Source organism: Pseudophryne corroboree, chromosome 3 (assembly GCF_028390025.1).
Source record: "Pseudophryne corroboree isolate aPseCor3 chromosome 3, aPseCor3.hap2, whole genome shotgun sequence".
NCBI classification, from domain to species: Eukaryota; Metazoa; Chordata; class Amphibia; order Anura; family Myobatrachidae; genus Pseudophryne; species Pseudophryne corroboree.
The window spans coordinates 733,950,641-733,972,873 of record NC_086446.1 but is presented as its reverse complement, the minus strand read 5'-3'; the positions used below and the strand labels follow the sequence as shown (position 1 = coordinate 733,972,873).

Here is a 22,233-nt window from a genome sequence, read left to right as displayed (position 1 = left end):
TTCCTGCAATTGATTTCATGTTTTATTTATTTCATTTCCCAATTAAAATTGTTCAGTGTTGCCAAGACCTTAATTAGCACTGCTTTCTAGATCGTTAGAGTAGAACTTCGCAAGTGGTCCAGAAGACGCATAACATACATGATAGCGTCTTGAGCACCATTCAGTTATTCATACAGTGGATTTAAAGACTATATTAGGGCCAGGATAAAAAGGATATATATTCTTGGGGTAAAAAAAAATATCTGTAGGTATTTCTGACAGGTTTTGCCCGTTTTCCGACAATAGTGTTCTGACTTTTTTTTAAGTCGGATCGGCATTGTCGAAAAAGGGCCAAAAACCTGTCAGAAATGGCTGCAAATTCGACAAAATACGTGGATCTGCGGCTAATCCGCCGATCCACGCGTTTTCCAACAAGTCGGAATTGCAGAGAAGTTGGAAAAACAGCAACTCAGTTTAATAGGTCGAATCATGATTCGACCTAAAAAAAGTCGGAAAGTGCCGCCTTTCCGACTTGACGGCAATTCTGACTAGAATTGAATAGACCCTATAACTTTAAGATTCCCTCAGTGTGGGCCGGATGTAATAGAATCCGAGTTGGCTGGTGGTGCAGGTTGGTGGCCAAACTCAGACGTATTTTTAAAGGGGCAATCCTTTACAAGCCACGGTGTTACCTTGTAAATGACTACCCCTTTCTCTGACGTCCTAGTGGATGCTGGGAACTCCGTAAGGACCATGGGGAATAGCGGCTCCGCAGGAGACTGGGCACAAAAGTAAAAGCTTTAGGACTACCTGGTGTGCACTGGCTCCTCCCCCTATGACCCTCCTCCAAGCCTCAGTTAGATTTTTGTGCCCGAACGAGAAGGGTGCATACTAGGTGGCTCTCCTGAGCTGCTTAGAGTAAAAGTTTAAATTAGGTTTTTTATTTTCAGTGAGTCCTGCTGGCAACAGGCTCACTGCACCGGGGGACTAAGGGGAGAAGAAGCGAACTCACCTGCGTGCAGAGTGGATTGGGCTTCTTAGGCTACTGGACATTAGCTCCAGAGGGACGATCACAGGCCCAGCCATGGATGGGTCCCAGAGCCGCGCCGCCGGCCCCCTTACAGAGCCAGAAGACAGAAGAGGTCCGGGAAATCGGCGGCAGAAGACGTCCTGTCTTCAATAAGGTAGCGCACAGCACCGCAGCTGTGCGCTATTGCTCTCAGCACACTTCACACTCCGGTCACTGAGGGTGCAGGGCGCTGGGGGGGGGGGGGCGCCCTGAGACGCAATAAAAACACCTTAGATGGCTAAAAATACATCACATATAGCTCCTGGGCTATATGGATGCATTTAACCCCTGCCAGTTTTTCCTTAAAAAAGCGGGAGAAAGGCCGCCGAGAAGGGGGCGGAGCCTATCTCCTCAGCACACAAGCGCCATTTTCCCTCACAGCTCCGTTGGAGGGAAGCTCCCTGGCTCTCCCCTGCAGTACTGCACTACAGAAACAGGGTAAAACAAGAGAGGGGGGGCACTAATTTGGCAGATTAATAAAAACAGCAGCTATATAAGGGAAAAACACTTATATAAGGTTATCCCTGTATATATATATAGCGCTCTGGTGTGTGCTGGCAAACTCTCCCTCTGTCTCCCCAAAGGGCTAGTGGGGTCCTGTCCTCTATCAGAGCATTCCCTGTGTGTGTGCTGTGTGTCGGTACGTTGTGTCGACATGTATGAGGAGGAAAATGGTATGGAGGCGGAGCAATTGCCTGTAATAGTGATGTCACCCCCTAGGGAGTCGACACCTGACTGGATGGTCTTATGGAAGGAATTACGTGATAGCGTCAGCACTTTACAAAAGACTGTTGACGACATGAGACAGCCGGAAAAACAGTTAATACCTGTCCAGGCGTCTCAAACACCGTCAGGGGCTCTAAAGCGCCCGTTACCTCAGATGGTCGACACAGACCCAGACACGGACACTGACTCCAGTGTCGACGGTGAGGAAACAAACGTATTTTCCAGTAGGGCCACACGTTACATGATCACGGCAATGAAGGAGGCTTTGAACATTTCTGATACTACAAGTACCACAAAAAAGGGTATTATGTGGGGTGTGAAAAAACTACCCGTAGTTTTTCCTGAATCAGATGAATTAAATGAGGTGTGTGATGATGCGTGGGTTTCCCCCGATAAAAAACTGCTAATTTCTAAAAAATTATTGGCATTATACCCTTTCCCGCCAGAGGTTAGGGCGCGTTGGGAAACACCCCCTAGGGTAGATAAGGCGCTCACACGCTTATCAAAACAAGTGGCGTTACCGTCTCCTGATACGGCCGCCCTCAAAGAGCCAGCTGATAGGAAGCTGGAAAATATCCTAAAAAGTATATACACACATACTGGTGTCTTACTGCGACCAGCAATCGCCTCAGCCTGGATGTGCAGTGCGGGGCTGGCTTGGTCGGATTCCCTGACTGAAAATATTGATACCCTGGACAGGGACAGTATATTATTGACTATAGAGCATTTAAATATCTGCCCCGGGGCAGAGGAAGGGGAAAAAGACTGCAGCAGGCAGCCTCTTCCCAGGAACAGAAGCCCTCCCCCGCTTCTGCCAAGTCCTCAGCATGACGCTGGGGCCTTACAAGCGGACTCAGGTACGGTGGGGGGTCGTCTCAAGAATTTCAGCGCGCAGTGGGCTCACTCGCAAGTGGACCCCTGGATCCTGCAGGTAGTATCTCAGGGGTACAAATTGGAATTCGAGACGTCTCCCCCTCGCCGGTTCCTGAAGTCTGCTTTACCAACGTCTCCCTCCGAAAGGGAGGCGGTATTGGAAGCCATTCACAAGCTGTATTCCCAGCAGGTGATAATCAAGGTACCCCTCCTACAACAGGGAAAGGGGTATTATTCCACGCTGTTTGTGGTACCGAAGCCGGACGGCTCGGTGAGACCTATTTTAAATCTGAAATCATTGAACACTTACATACAAAGGTTCAAATTCAAGATGGAGTCACTCAGAGCAGTGATAGCGAACCTGGAAGAAGGGGACTATATGGTGTCTCTGGACATCAAGGATGCTTACCTCCATGTCCCAATTTGCCCTTCTCACCAAGGGTACCTCAGGTTTGTGGTACAGAACTGTCACTATCAGTTTCAGACGCTGCCGTTTGGATTGTCCACGGCACCCCGGGTCTTTACCAAGGTAATGGCCGAAATGATGATTCTTCTTCGAAGAAAAGGCGTCTTAATTATCCCTTACTTGGACGATCTCCTGATAAGGGCAAGGTCCAGGGAACAGTTAGAGTTCGGAGTAGCACTATCTCAAGTAGTACTACGACAGCACGGGTGGATTCTAAATATTCCAAAATCGCAGCTGATTCCGACGACACGTCTGCTGTTCCTAGGGATGATTCTGGACACAGTCCAGAAAAAGGTGTTTCTCCCGGAGGAGAAAGCCAGGGAGTTATCCGAGCTAGTCAGGAACCTCCTAAAACCAGGCCAAGTGTCAGTGCATCAATGCACAAGGGTCCTGGGAAAAATGGTGGCTTCTTACGAAGCGATTCCATTCGGCAGATTCCACGCAAGAACTTTTCAGTGGGATCTGCTGGACAAATGGTCCGGATCGCATCTTCAGATGCATCAGCGGATAACCCTGTCTCCAAGGACAAGGGTGTCTCTCCTGTGGTGGTTGCAGAGTGCTCATCTTCTAGAGGGCCGCAGATTCGGCATTCAGGACTGGGTCCTGGTGACCACGGATGCCAGCCTGAGAGGCTGGGGAGCAGTCACACAGGGAAAAAATTTCCAGGGCTTGTGGTCAAGCATGGAAACGTCATTTCACATAAATATCCTGGAACTAAGGGCCATTTACAATGCCCTAAGTCAAGCAAGGCCTCTGCTTCAGGGTCAGCCAGTGTTGATCCAGTCGGACAACATCACGGCAGTCGCCCACGTAAACAGACAGGGCGGCACAAGAAGCAGGAGGGCAATGGCAGAAGTTGCAAGGATTCTTCGCTGGGCGGAAAATCATGTGATAGCACTGTCAGCAGTGTTCATTCCGGGAGTGGACAACTGGGAAGCAGACTTCCTCAGCAGACACGACCTCCACCCGGGGGAGTGGGGACTTCACCCAGAAGTCTTCCACATGATTGTGAACCGTTGGGAAAAACCAAAGGTGGACATGATGGCGTCCCGCCTCAACAAAAAACTAGACAGATATTGCGCCAGGTCAAGGGACCCTCAGGCAATAGCTGTGGACGCTCTGGTAACACCGTGGGTGTACCAGTCAGTGTATGTGTTCCCTCCTCTGCCTCTCATACCCAAGGTACTGAGAATCATAAGAAGGAGAGGAGTAAGGACTATACTCGTGGCTCCGGATTGGCCAAGAAGGACTTGGTACCCGGAACTTCAAGAGATGCTCACGGAGGACCCGTGGCCTCTTCCTCTAAGAAAGGACCTGCTCCAGCAGGGACCCTGTCTGTTCCAAGACTTACCGAGGCTGCGTTTGACGGCATGGCGGTTGAACGCCGGATCCTGAAGGAAAAAGGCATTCCGGATGAAGTCATCCCTACCCTGATCAAAGCCAGGAAGGATGTAACCGTGCAACATTATCACCGTATTTGGCGTAAATATGTTGCGTGGTGTGAGGCCAGGAAGGCCCCTACAGAGGAATTTCAACTGGGTCGTTTCCTGCATTTCCTGCAAACAGGACTGTCTATGGGCCTAAAATTAGGGTCCATTAAGGTTCAAATTTCGGCCCTGTCGATTTTCTTCCATAAAGAACTGGCTTCAGTTCCTGAAGTTCAGACGTTTGTCAAGGGGGTACTGCATATACAGCCTCCTTTTGTGCCTCCAGTGGCACCTTGGGATCTCAATGTAGTTTTGGGGTTCCTAAAATCACATTGGTTTGAACCACTCACCACTGTGGACTTAAAATATCTCACATGGAAAGTGGTAATGCTGTTAGCCCTGGCGTCAGCCAGGCGTGTCTCAGAATTGGCGGCTTTATCCTATAAAAGCCCTTACCTAATTTTTCATACGGACAGGGCAGAATTGAGGACTCGTCCTCAATTTCTCCCTAAGGTGGTTTCAGCGTTTCACTTGAACCAGCCTATTGTTGTACCTGCGGCTACTAGGGACTTGGAGGACTCCAAGTTGCTGGACGTAGTCAGGGCCCTGAAAATATGTTTCCAGGACGGCTGGAGTCAGAAAATCTGACTCGCTGTTTATCCTGTATGCACCGAACAAGCTGGGTGCTCCTGCTTCTAAGCAGACTATTGCTCGTTGGATTTGTAGTACAATTCAGCTTGCACATTCTGTGGCAGGCCTGCCACAGCCAAAATCTGTAAAAGCCCATTCCATAAGGAAAGTGGGCTCATCTTGGGCGGCTGCCCGAGGGGTCTCGGCTTTACAACTTTGCCGAGCAGCTACTTGGTCAGGGGCAAACACGTTTGCTAAATTCTACAAATTTGATACCCTGGCTGAGGAGGACCTGGAGTTCTCTCATTCGGTGCTGCAGAGTCATCCGCACTCTCCCGCCCGTTTGGGAGCTTTGGTATAATCCCCATGGTCCTTACGGAGTTCCCAGCATCCACTAGGACGTCAGAGAAAATAAGAATTTACTTACCGATAATTCTATTTCTCATAGTCTGTAGTGGATGCTGGGCGCCCATCCCAAGTGCGGATTGTCTGCAATACTTGTACATAGTTATACAAAAATCGGGTTATTATTGTTGTGAGCCATCTTTTCAGAGGCTCCTCTGTTATCATGCTGTTAACTGGGTTCAGATCACAGGTTGTACGGTGTGATTGGTGTGGCTGGTATGAGTCTTACCCGGGATTCAAAATCCTTCCTTATTGTGTACGCTCGTCCGGGCACAGTATCCTAACTGAGGCTTGGAGGAGGGTCATAGGGGGAGGAGCCAGTGCACACCAGGTAGTCCTAAAGCTTTTACTTTTGTGCCCAGTCTCCTGCGGAGCCGCTATTCCCCATGGTCCTTACGGAGTTCCCAGCATCCACTACGGACTATGAGAAATAGAATTATCGGTAAGTAAATTCTTATTTTAAAAAAAACATCTGAGTTCGACATCCTCCTCCACGTCCGGCCTACTGTGACTCTTTTTTGCATCCCACTCTATGTGTAAGGATGTACTGTAAAACATATGGTTACGCTTATTTAATGGCGGAAAGCTTGGGTTGTCCAGATGTTCCATCATTCCATTTTATAACTGATTTATTATTATGAATTTATTACCCAATGGGCCATGGAAAAAAAGCTTGGCATACATAAAATCTGGGCATACAAGGTAGACAAAATACTGTAACTGCACATATTTTATGTTAATGATATTTTTTCTTGTTATCCCTTTTAGTACTATAATATTTATACACAGGTGTGTCTACAGATAGTACACCTATCCTGAAATCGGGGCTGTTGGCGCACCATGATGAATTTAACATATGTATTATTTCTTTTGGGTCTTGAGGTCAGCATGGTAACTTCTGGTATCACTTTTAGGTGCCAGCTCAATTAGCCACAAGTTCCCTTGTGGTCTGAGTGCGTGTGGCGATATACCGTACTTACATTTCCTCCGGCTTCGCTGCTTTTTGTTTGCAGCGCCTTTGAGGCCACTACAATGTGAACAGGTCTCCTTTCAATGACTAATTGAATTGACCCCTTGGAGTAAACATGGGTCCGGATTCAAATCCTATCGCACCTGCTATCTCCCGTCTAAAGTGACGTGAGATGGAAGGGGGGGCGATATTCAAATGTGCCCCGTTATTGCGCTGATTGCCTTCATTACAGTCTGTTTTAGGCGCGTCAAGCGCCTAAACCCGACTGAAGTAATGGGCGCGATCATGAAGAGACCTGTTTTGGCGCCCAAACGAGTCTCTTTACACGCATGTCAGCTCGCTACCTCCGGGGGTAGCGAGCTGAAATTAAGTTGTTGCACCTGTCGGCAGTAACATTAGAATGCCGCTGGCGGACGCGAGAGGGAGGGAGGAACATTTGAATCCTGCCCATGGAGTCTGTTGAGTGATTCTGTTATATCATGGTTTTTTGGAGGTAAAACAAGATATGAAAGGACCCCTAGGCAGGGACATTGCAGGAACACCTTATACAGATTCTTCTTAGACATTCCGCCGGCAGCCTGTGGGTCTGATGGGTGTTGCACTGGAATTATGGAGTCATTGGCGATCAGCTGCACAAAATTCCGTGCTGAAAACACAGGTCCTGATTCTGGGTGGCTGACCGTTCTGAATGTGGACCGAGCTTGCGAGTTCTAGCAAACTGCACATGGTCACGTCTTGGCCTGCATACTGAACCTAGAATAATTACCAGCAATTTCTAGTCATCTGCATCTCAGCTGCTTCTCAAGTAGGGCTGAGTGTGTATTAGTGGATGGCAGTGGTGCGTTCGCTCATAGAAAGAGCGTTCAGTGGACGTGTAGACAGAATTGCAGATTATTCGGAGGTGAGCGCATGCAGAGCTCAGTCTGGCTTCAGTCGGATTTCCTGCACCAAGAATGGGACTACTGTAAAAGTTTGATAGTGTTCTACCCCTATAAGGAGAAAGCGTTCACATAGGAATTCTGTTCCATAGAAGCGTGCTTGTATCTACTACCCCATTATGTATGACTGGTGGACCAAACAGTGGTTGACTTACACCTACAGTATATGTCATTTTATATGTAGATGGGGGTCTCTATAATACTATGTCATCTGTTTCACCAAAAACTTTTTTGTCAGAATACTCAGTATTTCAATATACTAGTGCCAAATATGCCTTTGCGGATTTGGAAACCTTGGTTGGTGGCTTTATCAACGTTCCTAACATGGGACCTCTAAAATCCCAAAATGGGATTTTCACGTATGAATCATGGAGGTAAAATTCTTCGGTTAGTGTTTCACTGACTTTCTACTGCCACTACCTGAAAAGTTCAGCGTTACTGGCCCATTCACCTACAGGCAGCTGGAGTGCCTCCCACTTTAGGGGGTACTGTAACAATGGGATCTGATACAGAACATTGGAGCAGATGTGCTAAGCCTGGAGAAGTGATAAAGTGGAAGGTGATAACGCACCAGCCAGTCAGCTCCTACCTGTCAAGTTACAGGTTGAGTTTGAAAAATGACAGAAGCTGATTGGCTGGTGCGTCATCACTTTCCACTTTATCACTTCACCAGGCTTAATACATCTGCTGCATTATTTTGTTTCTGCATGTACTGTACAGTAACTGTAGCTCACGTTTCAGACCTGTACAGCGCGCTGTTACACTCCACGTACATTGCGCTCTCAGAATCCCGGTAACCTACAAATGAAACAAATTGCTGCAGTCACATGTTGGCGTCTTCAGCTTTGCAGCGTCATGTTAATGAATATTGATGCCTGTTTGTTGTCATACATCATTAACAACAATAGTTTGTGAAGAAAAGCATATTTCCTGAGCCTGGACTACACCAGTGATTTATGAGGCTGATAAGAAATCTCCTTTCTTCAAGCGGTACAAGCTGCACAGCTTAGAAGCAGAGTAGGGATGAGATGATTAATGCTAATAGGGGGTATTATAAAATGGGAGCTAATCTTCAGAATGTGTTGGATATATTCTTAAGCTACACTAAAACAAATAAAAATCTTTACTTGCATTATTTTTCTGTTTTATTACATTGTACCGCCTTTTTTTCCCTGCTCCGTGTACTTACTCCTTTTATTGGCCACCACCTCCTCCGGAACGTTGCCCCCAGGCCGTGCCTGTCTCTTTAAGAATGTACTGTACTTGTCTGTTTCGCCAGCCTCTTTCATACAAGCAAGTGGAATTGGTGAGAGCGAAATGGAAAGAGGTGGAAGTTGTGTACTGGGAAAACGCAGGCTGGGAGAGACTGGAGCCTGGAGCGTTCTACAAGAAGTAGGGAACAAGTCACTATACTAGCAGCTGCCAGCTCATGCCAGATGTATATCTGTATATCCAGCTAGAAGAGCCCGGGAATGTCAGACATTACTTTGCAAAAACAAGTAAAGGCACTTTTTAAAACAGGCTTTATTCTGCTTTTTAATGCATATTTACTCCTGACAAATGCAAATGATTTAGAACATAAACCAATGCATAATTTATATTCTAGGTCCATTAGCCCTGCTCGGAGAAAGACACCTTGCGATCAGTCTCATAAATCACTGGATATTGTAGTGCCTGGAGGAGGCCTGTTATACCATCAGCCCTCATTGGAAGGCTGGCTCTGACACCTCACATACGTTTCATGCGATTCAGAATAAAGTAAAAATAACAATGCTTCTCATAAATGTTGTAGACGAGCTCCGTGAATTTCACAAGACTGCAAAGAGAGAGAGAGACAGAAGTTAGTGCTGGTAACGTAACCCAAATTAGGGGATCCGGCTATATTAGACTAAACTTTCTTGACAGATAAAAATGAAAGCGGAACCCTGCAGAAATATGGAATACAGCAGGAGCAGCTGACAGGAGCAATTATAATGAAGCAGATAATTGACTAGATAAAGGGAGTTTTGCCATGGTTCAGACTACTTGTAGTACTTAGCAACCCTGTAATGGGACCAGCCACTGGATCGAATATAATGCCGACCATAGATTATACGGTCATCACTCATTGGTTAGCTGTACAAACCATATTTTCTCTAACGTCCTAAGTGGATGCTGGGGACTCCGTAAGGACCATGGGGAATAGCGGCTCCGCAGGAGACTGGGCACATCTAAAGAAAGCTTTAGGACTATCTGGTGTGCACTGGCTCCTCCCCCTATGACCCTCCTCCAAGCCTCAGTTAGATCTCTGTGCCCGAACGAGAAGGGTGCACACTAGGGGCTCTCCTGAGCTTCTTAGTGAAAGTTTTAGTTTAGGTTTTTTATTTTCAGTGAGACCTGCTGGCAACAGGCTCACTGCATCGAGGGACTAAGGGGAGAAGAAGCGAACTCACCTGCGTGCAGAGTGGATTGGGCTTCTTAGGCTACTGGACATTAGCTCCAGAGGGACGAGCACAGGCCCAGCTTGGATGGGTCCCAGAGCCGCGCCGCCGGCCCCCTTACAGAGCCAGAAGGCAGAAGAGGTCCGGAAAATCGGCGGCAGAAGACGTCCTGTCTTCAACAAGGTAGCGCACAGCACTGCAGCTGTGCGCCATTGCTCTCAGCACACTTCACACTTCGGTCACTGAGGGTGCAGGGCGCTGGGGGGGGGCGCCCTGAGACGCAATAAAAACACCTTGGATGGCAAAAAATGCATCACATATAGCTCCTGGGCTATACGGATGCATTTAACCCCTGCCAGAATACATAGAAAAACGGGAGATAAGGCCGCCGATAAGGGGGCGGAGCCTATCTCCTCAGCACACTGGCGCCATTTTCCCTCACAGCTCCGTTGGAGGGAAGCTCCCTGGCTCTCCCCTGCAGTCACTACACTACAGAAAGGGTTAAAAAAGAGAGGGGGGCACTAATTAGGCGCAGTATTAACTATACAGCAGCTATAAGGGGAAAAACACTTATATAAGGTTATCCCTGTATATATATATAGCGCTCTGGTGTGTGCTGGCAAACTCTCCCTCTGTCTCCCCAAAGGGCTAGTGGGGTCCTGTCCTCTATCAGAGCATTCCCTGTGTGTGTGCTGTATGTCGGTACTTTTGTGTCGACATGTATGAGGAGAAAAATGATGTGGAGACGGAGCAGATTGCCTGTAATAGTGATGTCACCCCCTAGGGGGTCGACACCTGAGTGGATGAACTGTTGGAAGGAATACGTGACAGTGTCAGCTCTGTATAAAAGACAGTGGTTGACATGAGACAGCCGGCTACTCAGCTTGTGCATGTCCAGACGTCTCATAGGCCGTCAGGGGCTCTAAAGCGCCCGTTACCTCAGATGGCAGATATAGACGCCGACACGGATACTGACTCCAGTGTCGACGGTGAAGAGACGAATGTGACTTCCAGTAGGGCCACACGTTACATGATTGAGGCAATGAAAAATGTTTTACACATTTCTGATAATACGAGTACCACCAAAAAAAGGGGTATTATGTTCGGTGAGGAAAAACTACCTGTAGTTTTCCTGAATCTGAGAAATTAAATGAGGTGTGTGATGATGCGTGGGTTTCCCCCGATAACAACTGATAATTTCTAAAATGTTATTGGCATTATATCCTTTCCCGCCAGAGGTTAGGGTGCGTTGGGAAACACCCCCTAGGGTGGATAAAGCGCTCACACGCTTGTAAGGGCTCTACCTTCGCCTGAGATGGCCGCCCTTAAGGATCCTGCTGATAGAAAGCAGGAGGGTATCCTAAAAGGTATTTACACACATACTGGTGTTATACTGCGACCAGCAATCGCCTCAGCCTGGATGTGCAGTGCTGGGTTGGCGTGGTCGGATTCCCTGACTGAAAATATTGATACCCTAGATAGGGACAGTATATTTTTGCCTATAGAGCATTTAAAAGATGCATTTCTATATATGCGTGATGCACAGCGGAATATTTGCCGACTGGCATCAAGTCTAAGCGCGTTGTCCATTTCTACCAGTAGAGGGTTATGGACACGTCAGTGGTCAGGTGATGCGTATTCCAAACGGCATTTGGAAGTATTGCTTTATTAAGGGAGGAGTTATTTGGGGTCGGTCTTTCAGACCTGGTGGCCACGGCAACAGCTGGGAATTCCACGTTTGTACCCCAGGTCGCCTCTCAACATGAGAAGACGCCGTATTATCAGGCGCAGTCTTTTCGTGGACAAGCGGGCAAAAGGTTCCTCATTTCTGCCCCGTGACAGAGGGAGAGGAAAAAGGCTGCAGAAATCAGCCAGTTCCCAGGAACAGAAACCCTCTCCCGCCTCTGCCAAGCCCTCAGTATACGCTGGGGCTTTACAAGCAGAATCAGGCACGGTGGGGGGCCCGTCTCAATGAATTTCAGCGCGCAGTGGGCTCACTCGCAAGTAGACCCCTGGATCCTTCAGGTGATATCTCAGGGGTACAAATTAGAATTCGAGACGTCTCCCCCTCGCCGTTTTCCTAAAGTCGGCTTTACCGATGTCTCCTTCTGACAGGGAGACAGTTTTGGAAGCCATTCACAAGCTGTATTCCCAGCAGGTGATAATCAAGATACCCCTCCTGCAACAGGGAACGGGGTATTATTCCACACTGTTGTGGTACCGAAGCCGGACGGCTCGATGAGACCGATTCTAAATCTAAAATCTTTGAACACTTACATACAGAGGTTCAAATTCAAGATTGAGTAACTCAGAGCAGTGATTGCGAACCTGGAAGAAGGGGACTACATGATGTCTTGGGACATCAAGGATGCTTACCTTCATGTCAAAATTTACCCTTCTCACCAAGGGTACCTCAGGTTTATGGTACAGAACTGTCACTATCAGTTCAGACGCTGCCGTATGGATGGTCCACGGCACCCCGGGTCTTTACCAAGGTAATGGCCGAAATGATGATATTCCTTCGAAGGAAGTGAATTTTAGTTATCCCTTACTTGGACAATTCCCTGATAAGGGTAAGATCCAGGGAACAGTTGGAGGTCGGTGTAGCACTATCTCAGGTAGTGTTGCGGCAGCACGATTGGATTCTCAATATTCCAAAATCGCACCTGGTTCCGACGACGTGTCTTCTGTTCCTAGGGATGATCCTGGACACAGTCCAGAAAAAGGTGTTTCTCCCGGAGGAGAAAGCCAGGGAGTTATCCGAGCTAGTCAGGAACCTCCTAAAACCGAGCCAAGTCTCAGTGCATCAATGCACAAGGGTTCTGGGTAAAATGGTGGCTTCCTACGAAGCAATCCCATTCGGCAGATTCCACGCAAGAACTTTCCAGTGGGACCTGCTGGACAAATGGTCCGGGTCGCATCTTCAGATGCATCAGCGGATAACCCTGTCACCAAGGACAAGGGTGTCCCTCCTGTGGTGGTTGCAGAGTGCTCATCTTCTAGAGGGCCGCAGATTAGGCATTCAGGACTGGGTCCTGGTGACCACGGATGCCAGCCTGCGAGGCTGGGGAGCAGTCACACAGGGAAGGAATATCCAGGGCTTATGGTCAAGCCTGGAGACATCACTTCACATAAATATCCTGAAGCTAAGGGACATTTACAATGCTCTAAGCTTAGCAAGACCTCTGCTTCAAGGTCAGCCGGTGTTGATCCAGTCGGACAACATCACGGCAGTCACCCACGTAAACAGACAGGGTGGCACAAGAAGCAGGAGGGCAATGGCAGAAGCTGCAAGGATTCTTCGCTGGGCGGAAAATCATGTGATAGCACTGTCAGCAGTATTCATTCCGGGAGTGGACAACTGGGAAGCAGACTTCCTCAGCACGACCTCCACCCGGGAGAGTGGGGACTTCACCCAGAAGTCTTCCACATGATTAAAAACTCGACAGGTATTGCGCCAGGTCCAGGGACCCTCAGGCAATAAGCTGTAGACGCTCTGGTAACACCGTGGGTGTACCAGTCAGGGTATGTGTTCCCTCCTCTGCCTCTCATACCCAAGGTACTGAGATTGATAAGATGGAGAGGAGTAAGCACTATATTCGTGGTTCCGGATTGGCCAAGAAGGACTTGGTAACCGGAACTTCAAGAGATGCTCACGGAGGATCCGTGGCCTCTACCTCTAAGAAGGGACCTGCTCCAGCAAGGACCCTGTCTGTTCCAAGACTTACCGCGGCTGCGTTTGATGGCATGGCGGTTGAACGCCGGATCCTGAAGGAAAAAAGGCATTCCGGATGAAGTCATCCCTATCCTGATCAAAGCCAGGAAGGATGTAACCGCAAAAACATTATCACCGCAATTGGCGAAAATATGTTGCGTGGTGCGAGGCCAGTAAGGCCCGACGGAGGAAATTCAACTGGGTCGATTCCTACATTTCCTGCAAACAGGAGTGTCTATGGGCCTGAAATTGGGGTCCATTAAGGTTCAAATTTCGGCCCTGTCAATTTTCTTCCAAAAAGAACTAGCTTCAGTCCCTGAAGTTCAGACGTTTGTAAAAGGGGTACTGCATATACAGCCTCCTTTTGTGCCTCCAGTGGCACTTTGGGATCTCAATGTAGTTTTGGGTTCCAAAAGTCACATTGGTTTGAACCACTTAAATCTGTGGAGTTAAAATATCTCACATGGAAAGTGGTCATGCTGTTGGCCCTGGCCTGGGCCAGGCGCGTGTCAGAATTGGCGGCTTTATCCTGAAAAAGCCCTTATCTGATTTTCCATTCGGACAGGGCGGAATTGAGGACTCGTCCTCAGTTTCTCCCCAAGGTGGTTTCAGCGTTTCACCTGAACCAACCTATTGGTGGTGCCTGCGGCTACTAGGGACTTGGAGGCCTCCAAGTTGCTAGACGTTGTCAGTGCCCTGAAAATATATGTTTCCAGGACGGCTGGAGTCAGGAAATCTGACTCGCTGTTTATCCTGTATGCACCCAACAAGCTGGGTGCTCCTGCTTCTAAGCAGACTATTGCTCGTTGGATTTGTAGTACAATTCAGCTTGCACATTCTGTGGCAGGCCTGCCACAGCCAAAAATCTGTAAATGCCCACTCCACAAGGAAGGTGGGCTCATCTTGGGCAGCTGCCCGAGGGGTCTCGGCTTTACAACTTTGCCGAGCAGCTACTTGGTCAGGAGCAAATACGTTTGTAAAATTCTACAAAATTGATATCCTGGCTGAGGAGGACCTGGAGTTCTCTCATTTGGTGCTGCAGAGTCATCCGCACTCTCCCGCCCGTTTGGGAGCTTTGGTATAATCCCCATGGTCCTTACGGAGTCCCCAGCATCCACTTAGGACGTTAGAGAAAATAAGAATTTACTTACCGATAATTCTATTTCTCATAGTCCGTAGTGGATGCTGGGCGCCCATCCCAAGTGCGGATTGTCTGCAATACTTGTACATAGTTATTGTTACAAAAATCGGGTTATTATTGTTGTGAGCCATCTTTCAGAGGCTCCTCTGTTATCATGCTGTTAACTGGGTTCAGATCACAGGTTATACGGTGTGATTGGTGTGGCTGGTATGAGTCTTACCCGGGATTCAAAATCCTTCCTTATTGTGTACGCTCGTCCGGGCACAGTATCCTAACTGAGGCTTGGAGGAGGGTCATTGGGGGAGGAGCCAGTGCACACCAGATAGTCCTAAAGCTTTCTTTAGATGTGCCCAGTCTCCTGCGGAGCCGCTATTCCCCATGGTCCTTACGGAGTCCCCAGCATCCACTACGGACTATGAGAAATAGAATTATCGGTAAGTAAATTCTTATTTTTAACCAAATTTCGCACATTTTAGCAACAAAAAAAAAGGCAAAAGTAATTCTTAAAAATAGCAGCGTACCCTCTTATGTACGCAATGCTCACCGATTTAATTGTTACGTAATTATTTAGTGAACAACGCCATTGATTTCAAAATACGAAGTTTTATGTATTGATTGTGTGCCGATTACCTGGAAAAACTTTGATGTACTGTATATCTGAACCAAAAACCGGCACCTTTGGCTGGAAATGAAATTGCAATGAAGACACTTCCTGGATGTGTGTGGGCTGTCGTGTGGCATTTCAGAAACACATATGTGCCATCATTAGCAGTGCCAGAAAATAACTGCACTCAGGACCAGCTCAAGCCCTGGATGATGATCCAGGCAGCACCCCCACCCCACCATCGTAAGTGGTTCCCCGCCATCGCCCTCTGGTTTTGTGCCCATATCTCTGAAGCTTCTGACCATAGATGGGGTGGCATGCCCTGGGACATAGCCAATCACCACACTCCCATCTTAATTATAACACTGAGGAACTGGAACCCATCAGCTTCATGTGTAAGAAGCTGTCTGCTCCTTCTCCATCACAGCAGAGGCTGGCGCTCCATTGCGTGTTTTAATGCTTCTCTAACTATTTGCGCCCAGGGCTAATGCCGAAGTTCGCCTGCTTTAAAATATACTGTAGAGCTTCTTTTTTTTCTTTCAATTTATTTAAAAGCCATCGTATGCCTATGTGAGTATTTTATACTTAAAAAAGTTCTTTAATTTCCGCTTTTTAAGGTCGACACTCATTAGGTCGACCACTAATGGTCGACATTGACATGGTCGACAAGGACATATGCTCAACAGATGAAAAGGTCAACATGACTTTTTTTTTTTTTATCATTAGATTTTTTTTACTTTTTCATACTTTACCAACCACATGGGCTACGATTAGGAACGGTAACCTGTGCCAATCACAGCGGTAGCGGGGCGAGGCACCTTGCCCGCAGTCGCTCGCCATGCAAGGGGACGCGGTACATTAATTGGGGTTCCTGGTCATGTTACGGGAAAAATGACACCAAAAAGAGTTAAAAAATCTTTGTCGACCTTTTCATGTGTCGACCTGTCCCGTGTCGACTATTAGTCCATGTCTATGTCGACCAATAGTGGTCGACCCAATGAATGTGGGTCGACCATTCATACCAGCACCATTTTGGTTACAGTAGAAGAAACACTATGGTTCTTCTCAATGTACATATTAAAAAATGACCATATATGCTTTTCTGCCATTACCCTTGATATCTGTGCTCTACCAACAAAAGGTGTTCTCTCTCAATATCTACTTTGTTGGAGAAGGCTGGGGCATGGTTTGTTCAGATGACTGCATGGAGTGTGCAGCCAGAAATGTGATCTCCTTGTAACTAACATAGTAATGATTACATAGGCTTTACTGCCATTAAGGAAAATGTTATTGGTTCCCTTGACGAGGTTGTTCCCATATATTTAGGGTCTATGTACGAAGCCCTGGAGTAGATAAAGTAACAGCCAATCAGCTCCTAACTGTCATTTTTTTTCAAACACAGCATGTGACATGGCAGTTAGGCTGGCTGGTACTTTATCTCTCTCCAGGGCTTAGTAAATAGACTCCTTTATTCTTTCTCTCTCTCTCTCTCTCTCTCTCTCTCTCTCTCTCCCTCTCTCGCATCATAATCAAGTGTGTGCTATGATGTTACAACAGCTTCTTTCTACGCCCCCTGGCTTTCACTTTTGTAAAGAGGCCAGTAATAGCTAGATTTACCCTTTTTTAAAAAAAAATTTTTAAACAAGCCCGCAGGTATGGTCAGCGGTGGTATTGGTGAAGGTGTGGACGCTGTGGTTCTCAGCCCCAGCACCCATAACTCTTTCCTCTTCTATTTTCACCTAAATCCTCTTTATCATCTCACTGCTCTCCCCTCTCTCCATAAACTCTGTATCAACATCCCTCCTTCATCATTTTCCCCATCCTGTCTACTGACAATCACTCTCATCCTGCCCATCATCTCCCTGTAATCATAATGATTAACCTCATCTGCATGAACCTCTCATCTTCAGTCGTCCTTGGCCGTTCTTTCCAGCATCATCATTAACCTCCGTCCCCTTACATACCCCTGCATCATTAACCAATGTATCAATCATCATTAACTACTTACCACTGTCTGCATCGGCTCCAATCCCGCTATCCCTTTCTAAACAGACAATGGCCACAGATCCATGAAGGGTCTTGTTTGTATTTAAAAAATAAAAAAACGGAGGTGGCTCCAGGGCCTCCTAGAGGCCACCAACCTACCAGGAAAACTACTCGCGAGTCCTGTGGCCAGTCCACCCATCATGTTGGGTTTTAAATGAAATACGATAGTTCCACCAGCTGTTAGTGTTTCTGAGATTTTTGCACGTGTCTATTTGCAGCCCAGATACAGATATACCGATTTGTAAATGCTATTTAATGCAGAATCAATACTCCAGCAGTCCCAATCTTTATTGACATTCTTTTATAGTCCTTTTCTCTATCGTCCTAGTGGATGCTGGGGTTCCTGAAAGGACCATGGGGAATAGCGGCTCCGCAGGAGACAGGGCACAAAAGTAAAGCTTTCCGATCAGGTGGTGTGCACTGGCTCCTCCCCCTATGACCCTCCTCCAAGCCAGTTAGATTTTTGTGCCCGGCCGAGAAGGGTGCAATCTAGGTGGCTCTCCTAAAGAGCTGCTTAGAGAAAGTTTAGCTTAGGTTTTTTATTTTACAGTGAGTCCTGCTGGCAACAGGATCACTGCAACGAGGGACTTAGGGGAGAAGAAGTGAACTCACCTGCGTGCAGGATGGATTGGCTTCTTGGCTACTGGACATCAGCTCCAGAGGGACGATCACAGGTACAGCCTGGATGGTCACCGGAGCCTCGCCGCCGGCCCCCTTGCAGATGCTGAAACATGAAGAGGTCCAGAATCGGCGGCAGAAGACTCCTCAGTCTTCTAAAGGTAGCGCACAGCACTGCAGCTGTGCGCCATTTTCCTCTCAGCACACTTCACACGGCAGTCACTGAGGGTGCAGGGCGCTGGGAGGGGAGCGCCCTGGGAGGCAAATGAAAACCTATTTGGCTAAAAAATACCTCACATATAGCCTCCGGGGCTATATGGAGATATTTAACCCCTGCCAGAATACACTAAAGAGCGGGAGACGAGCCCGCCGGAAAAGGGGCGGGGCCTATCTCCTCAGCACACAGCGCCATTTTCCTTACACAGCTCCGCTGGTCAGGACGGCTCCCAGGTCTCTCCCCTGCACTGCACTACAGAAACAGGGTAAAACAAGAGAGGGGGGGCAAAATAGTGGCAAAAATTATATTATAAAAGCAGCTATACAGGGAGCACTTATTATAAGGCTATCCCTGTCATATATAGCGCTTTTGGTGTGTGCTGGCAAACTCTCCCTCTGTCTCCCCAAAGGGCTAGTGGGGTCCTGTCTTCGTTAAGAGCATTCCCTGTGTGTCTGCTGTGTGTCGGTACGTGTGTGTCGACATGTATGAGGCGGAGCAATTGCCAAATATGGGGATGTCACCTCCTAGGGGGTCGACACCAGAATGGATGCCTTTATTTATGGAATTACGGGATAGTGTCAACACGCTAAAGCAGTCGTTTGTCGACATGAGACGGCCGGACAATCAGTTAGTGCCTGTCCAGGCGCCTCAAACACCGTCAGGGGCTGTAAAACGCCCTTTGCCTCAGTCGGTCGACACAGACCCAGACACAGGCACTGATTCCAGTGGCGACGGTGACGAATCAACCGTATTTTCCAGTAGGGCCACACGTTATATGATTTTGGCAATGAAGGAGGCGTTACATTTAGCTGATACTACTGGTACCACTAAACAGGGTATTATGTGGGGTGTGAAAAAACTACCTATAGTTTTTCCTGAATCAGAAGAACTAAATGATGTATGTGATGAAGCGTGGGTTGCCCCCGATAAAAAGATGCTAATTTCAAAGAAGTTATTAGCTTTATACCCTTTCCCGTCAGAGGTTAGGGCGCGCTGGGAAACACCTCCTAGGGTGGATAAGGCGCTCACACGCTTATCTAAACAAGTGGCGTTACCCTCTCCTGAGACGGCCGCACTTAAAGATCCAACAGATAGGAGGATGGAAAATATCCAAAAAAGTATATACACACATACAGGTGTTATACTACGACCAGCTATAGCGTCAGCCTGGATGTGCAGTGCTGGAGTAGTTTGGTCAGAGTCCCTGATTGAAAATATTGATACCCTGGATAGGGACAATGTTTTACTGTCTTTAGAGCAAATAAAGGATGCATTTCTTTATATGCGTGATGCACAGAGGGATATCTGCACACTGGCATCACGGGTAAGTGCTATGTCCATTTCGGCCAGAAGAAGTTTATGGACGCGACAGTGGTCAGGCGATGCGGACTCAAAACGGCATATGGAAGTTTTGCCGTATAAAGGGGAGGAGTTATTTGGAGTCGGTCTATCAGATTTGGTGGCCACGGCTACAGCCGGGAAATCCACCTTTTTACCTCAAGCTACTCCCCAACAGAAAAAGACACCGACTTTTCAACCGCAGTCCTTTCGTTCCTTTAAAAACAAGAGAGCAAAGGGATATTCATATCTGCCACGAGGCAGAGGAAGGGGGAACAGACACCAACAGGCAGCTCCTTCCCAGGAACAGAAGCCCTCCCCCGCTTCTACAAAAGCCTCAGCATGACGCTGGGGCTTCTCAAGCGGACTCGGGGGCGGTGGGCGGTCGTCTCAAGCATTTCAGCGCGCAGTGGGCTCACTCGCAGGTAGATCCCTGGATCCTGCAGATAATATCTCAGGGGTACAGGTTGGAACTAGAGACAGATCCGCCTCGCCGTTTCCTGAAGTCTGCTTTACCAACGTCCCCCTCCGAAAGGGAGACGGTTTTGGAAGCCATTCACAAGCTGTACTCTCAGCAGGTGATAGTCAAGGTACCTCTTCTACAACAGGGAAAGGGGTATTATTCCACTCTATTTGTGGTACCGAAGCCGGACGGCTCGGTAAGACCTATTCTAAATCTGAAGTCCTTGAACCTGTACATAAAGAAGTTCAAGTTCAAAATGGAGTCACTCAGAGCAGTGATAGCGAACCTGGAAGAAGGGGACTTTATGGTGTCCTTGGACATCAAGGATGCGTACCTCCACGTTCCAATTTACCCCTCACACCAGGGGTACCTCAGGTTCGTTGTACAAAACTGTCACTATCAGTTTCAGACGCTGCCGTTCGGATTGTCCACGGCACCTCGGGTCTTTACAAAGGTAATGGCCGAGATGATGATTCTTCTTCGAAGAAAAGGCGTATTAATTATCCCATACTTGGACGATCTCCTAATAAGGGCAAGGTCCAGAGAACAGCTAGAGAGGGGATTAGCACTGTCTCAAGAAGTGCTAAAACAGCACGGCTGGATTCTGAATATTCCAAAATCCCAGTTAATGCCGACAACTCGTCTGCTGTTCCTAGGGATGATTCTGGACACGGTTCAGAAAAAGGTTTTTCTCCCGGAGGAAAAAGCCAAGGAGTTGTCCGAGCTTGTCAGGAACCTCCTAAAACCAGGAAAGGTGTCTGTACATCAATGCACAAGAGTCCTGGGAAAAATGGTGGCTTCTTACGAAGCAATTCCATTCGGCAGATTCCATGCACGAATTTTCCAGAGGGATCTGTTAGACAAATGGTCAGGGTCGCATCTTCAGATGCACCAGCGGATAACCCTGTCTCCAAGGACAAGGGTATCTCTTCTGTGGTGGTTGCAGAGTGCTCATCTATTGGAGGGCCGCAGATTCGGCATACAGGATTGGATCCTGGTGACCACGGACGCCAGCCTGAGAGGCTGGGGAGCAGTCACACAAGGAAGAAACTTCCAGGGCGTGTGGTCGAGCCTGGAAACGTCTCTTCACATAAACATTCTGGAACTAAGAGCAATCTACAATGCTCTAAGCCAGGCAGAACCTCTGTTTCAAGGAAAACCGGTGTTGATCCAGTCGGACAACATCACGGCAGTCGCCCATGTGAACAGACAGGGCGGCACAAGAAGCAGGAGTGCAATGGCAGAAGCTGCAAGGATTCTTCGCTGGGCAGAGAATCATGTGATAGCACTGTCTGCAGTGTTCATCCCGGGAGTGGACAACTGGGAAGCAGACTTCCTCAGCAGACACGACCTTCACCCGGGAGAGTGGGGACTTCATCCAGAAGTTTTCCACATGCTGGTAACCCGTTGGGAAAGACCAATGGTGGACATGATGGCGTCTCGCCTCAACAAAAAACTGGACAGGTATTGCGCCAGGTCAAGAGATCCGCAGGCAATAGCTGTGGACGCGCTGGTAACGCCTTGGGTGTACCAGTCGGTGTATGTGTTTCCTCCTCTGCCTCTCATACCAAAAGTATTGAGAATTATACGGCAAAGAGGCGTAAGAACGATACTAGTGGTTCCGGATTGGCCAAGAAGGACTTGGTACCCGGAACTTCAAGAGATGATCACGGAAGATCCGTGGCCTCTACCTCTAAGGAGGGACTTGCTTCAGCAGGGTCCCTGTCTGTTTCAAGACTTACCGCGGCTGCGTTTGACGGCATGGCGGTTGAACGCCGGATCCTAAAGGAAAAAGGCATGCCGGAAGAAGTCATTCCTACTTTGATTAAAGCAAGGAAGGAAGTAACCGTGCAACACTATCACCGCATTTGGCGAAGATATGTTGCGTGGTGCGAGGATCGGAGTGCTCCGACGGAGGAATTTCAACTGGGTCGATTCCTACATTTCCTGCAATCAGGATTGTCTATGGGTCTCAAATTGGGATCTATTAAGGTTCAAATTTCGGCCCTGTCGATTTTCTTTCAAAAAGAATTGGCTTCAGTTCCTGAAGTCCAGACTTTTGTTAAGGGAGTGCTGCATATACAGCCTCCTGTGGTGCCTCCAGTGGCACCGTGGGATCTCAATGTGGTTTTGGAATTTCTAAAATCTCATTGGTTTGAACCACTAAAAAAGGTGGATTTAAAATATC

General features: G+C 47.9%; 1 protein-coding gene across 2 annotated transcripts in view; it reads left to right on the top strand.

Moving 5' to 3' along the window:
• The window catches only part of DOCK1 (dedicator of cytokinesis 1), a 649,074-nt gene that overhangs the window by 427,211 nt on the left and 199,630 nt on the right, over positions 1 to 22,233 (top strand). The gene's annotated exons all lie outside the window — the stretch shown is intronic.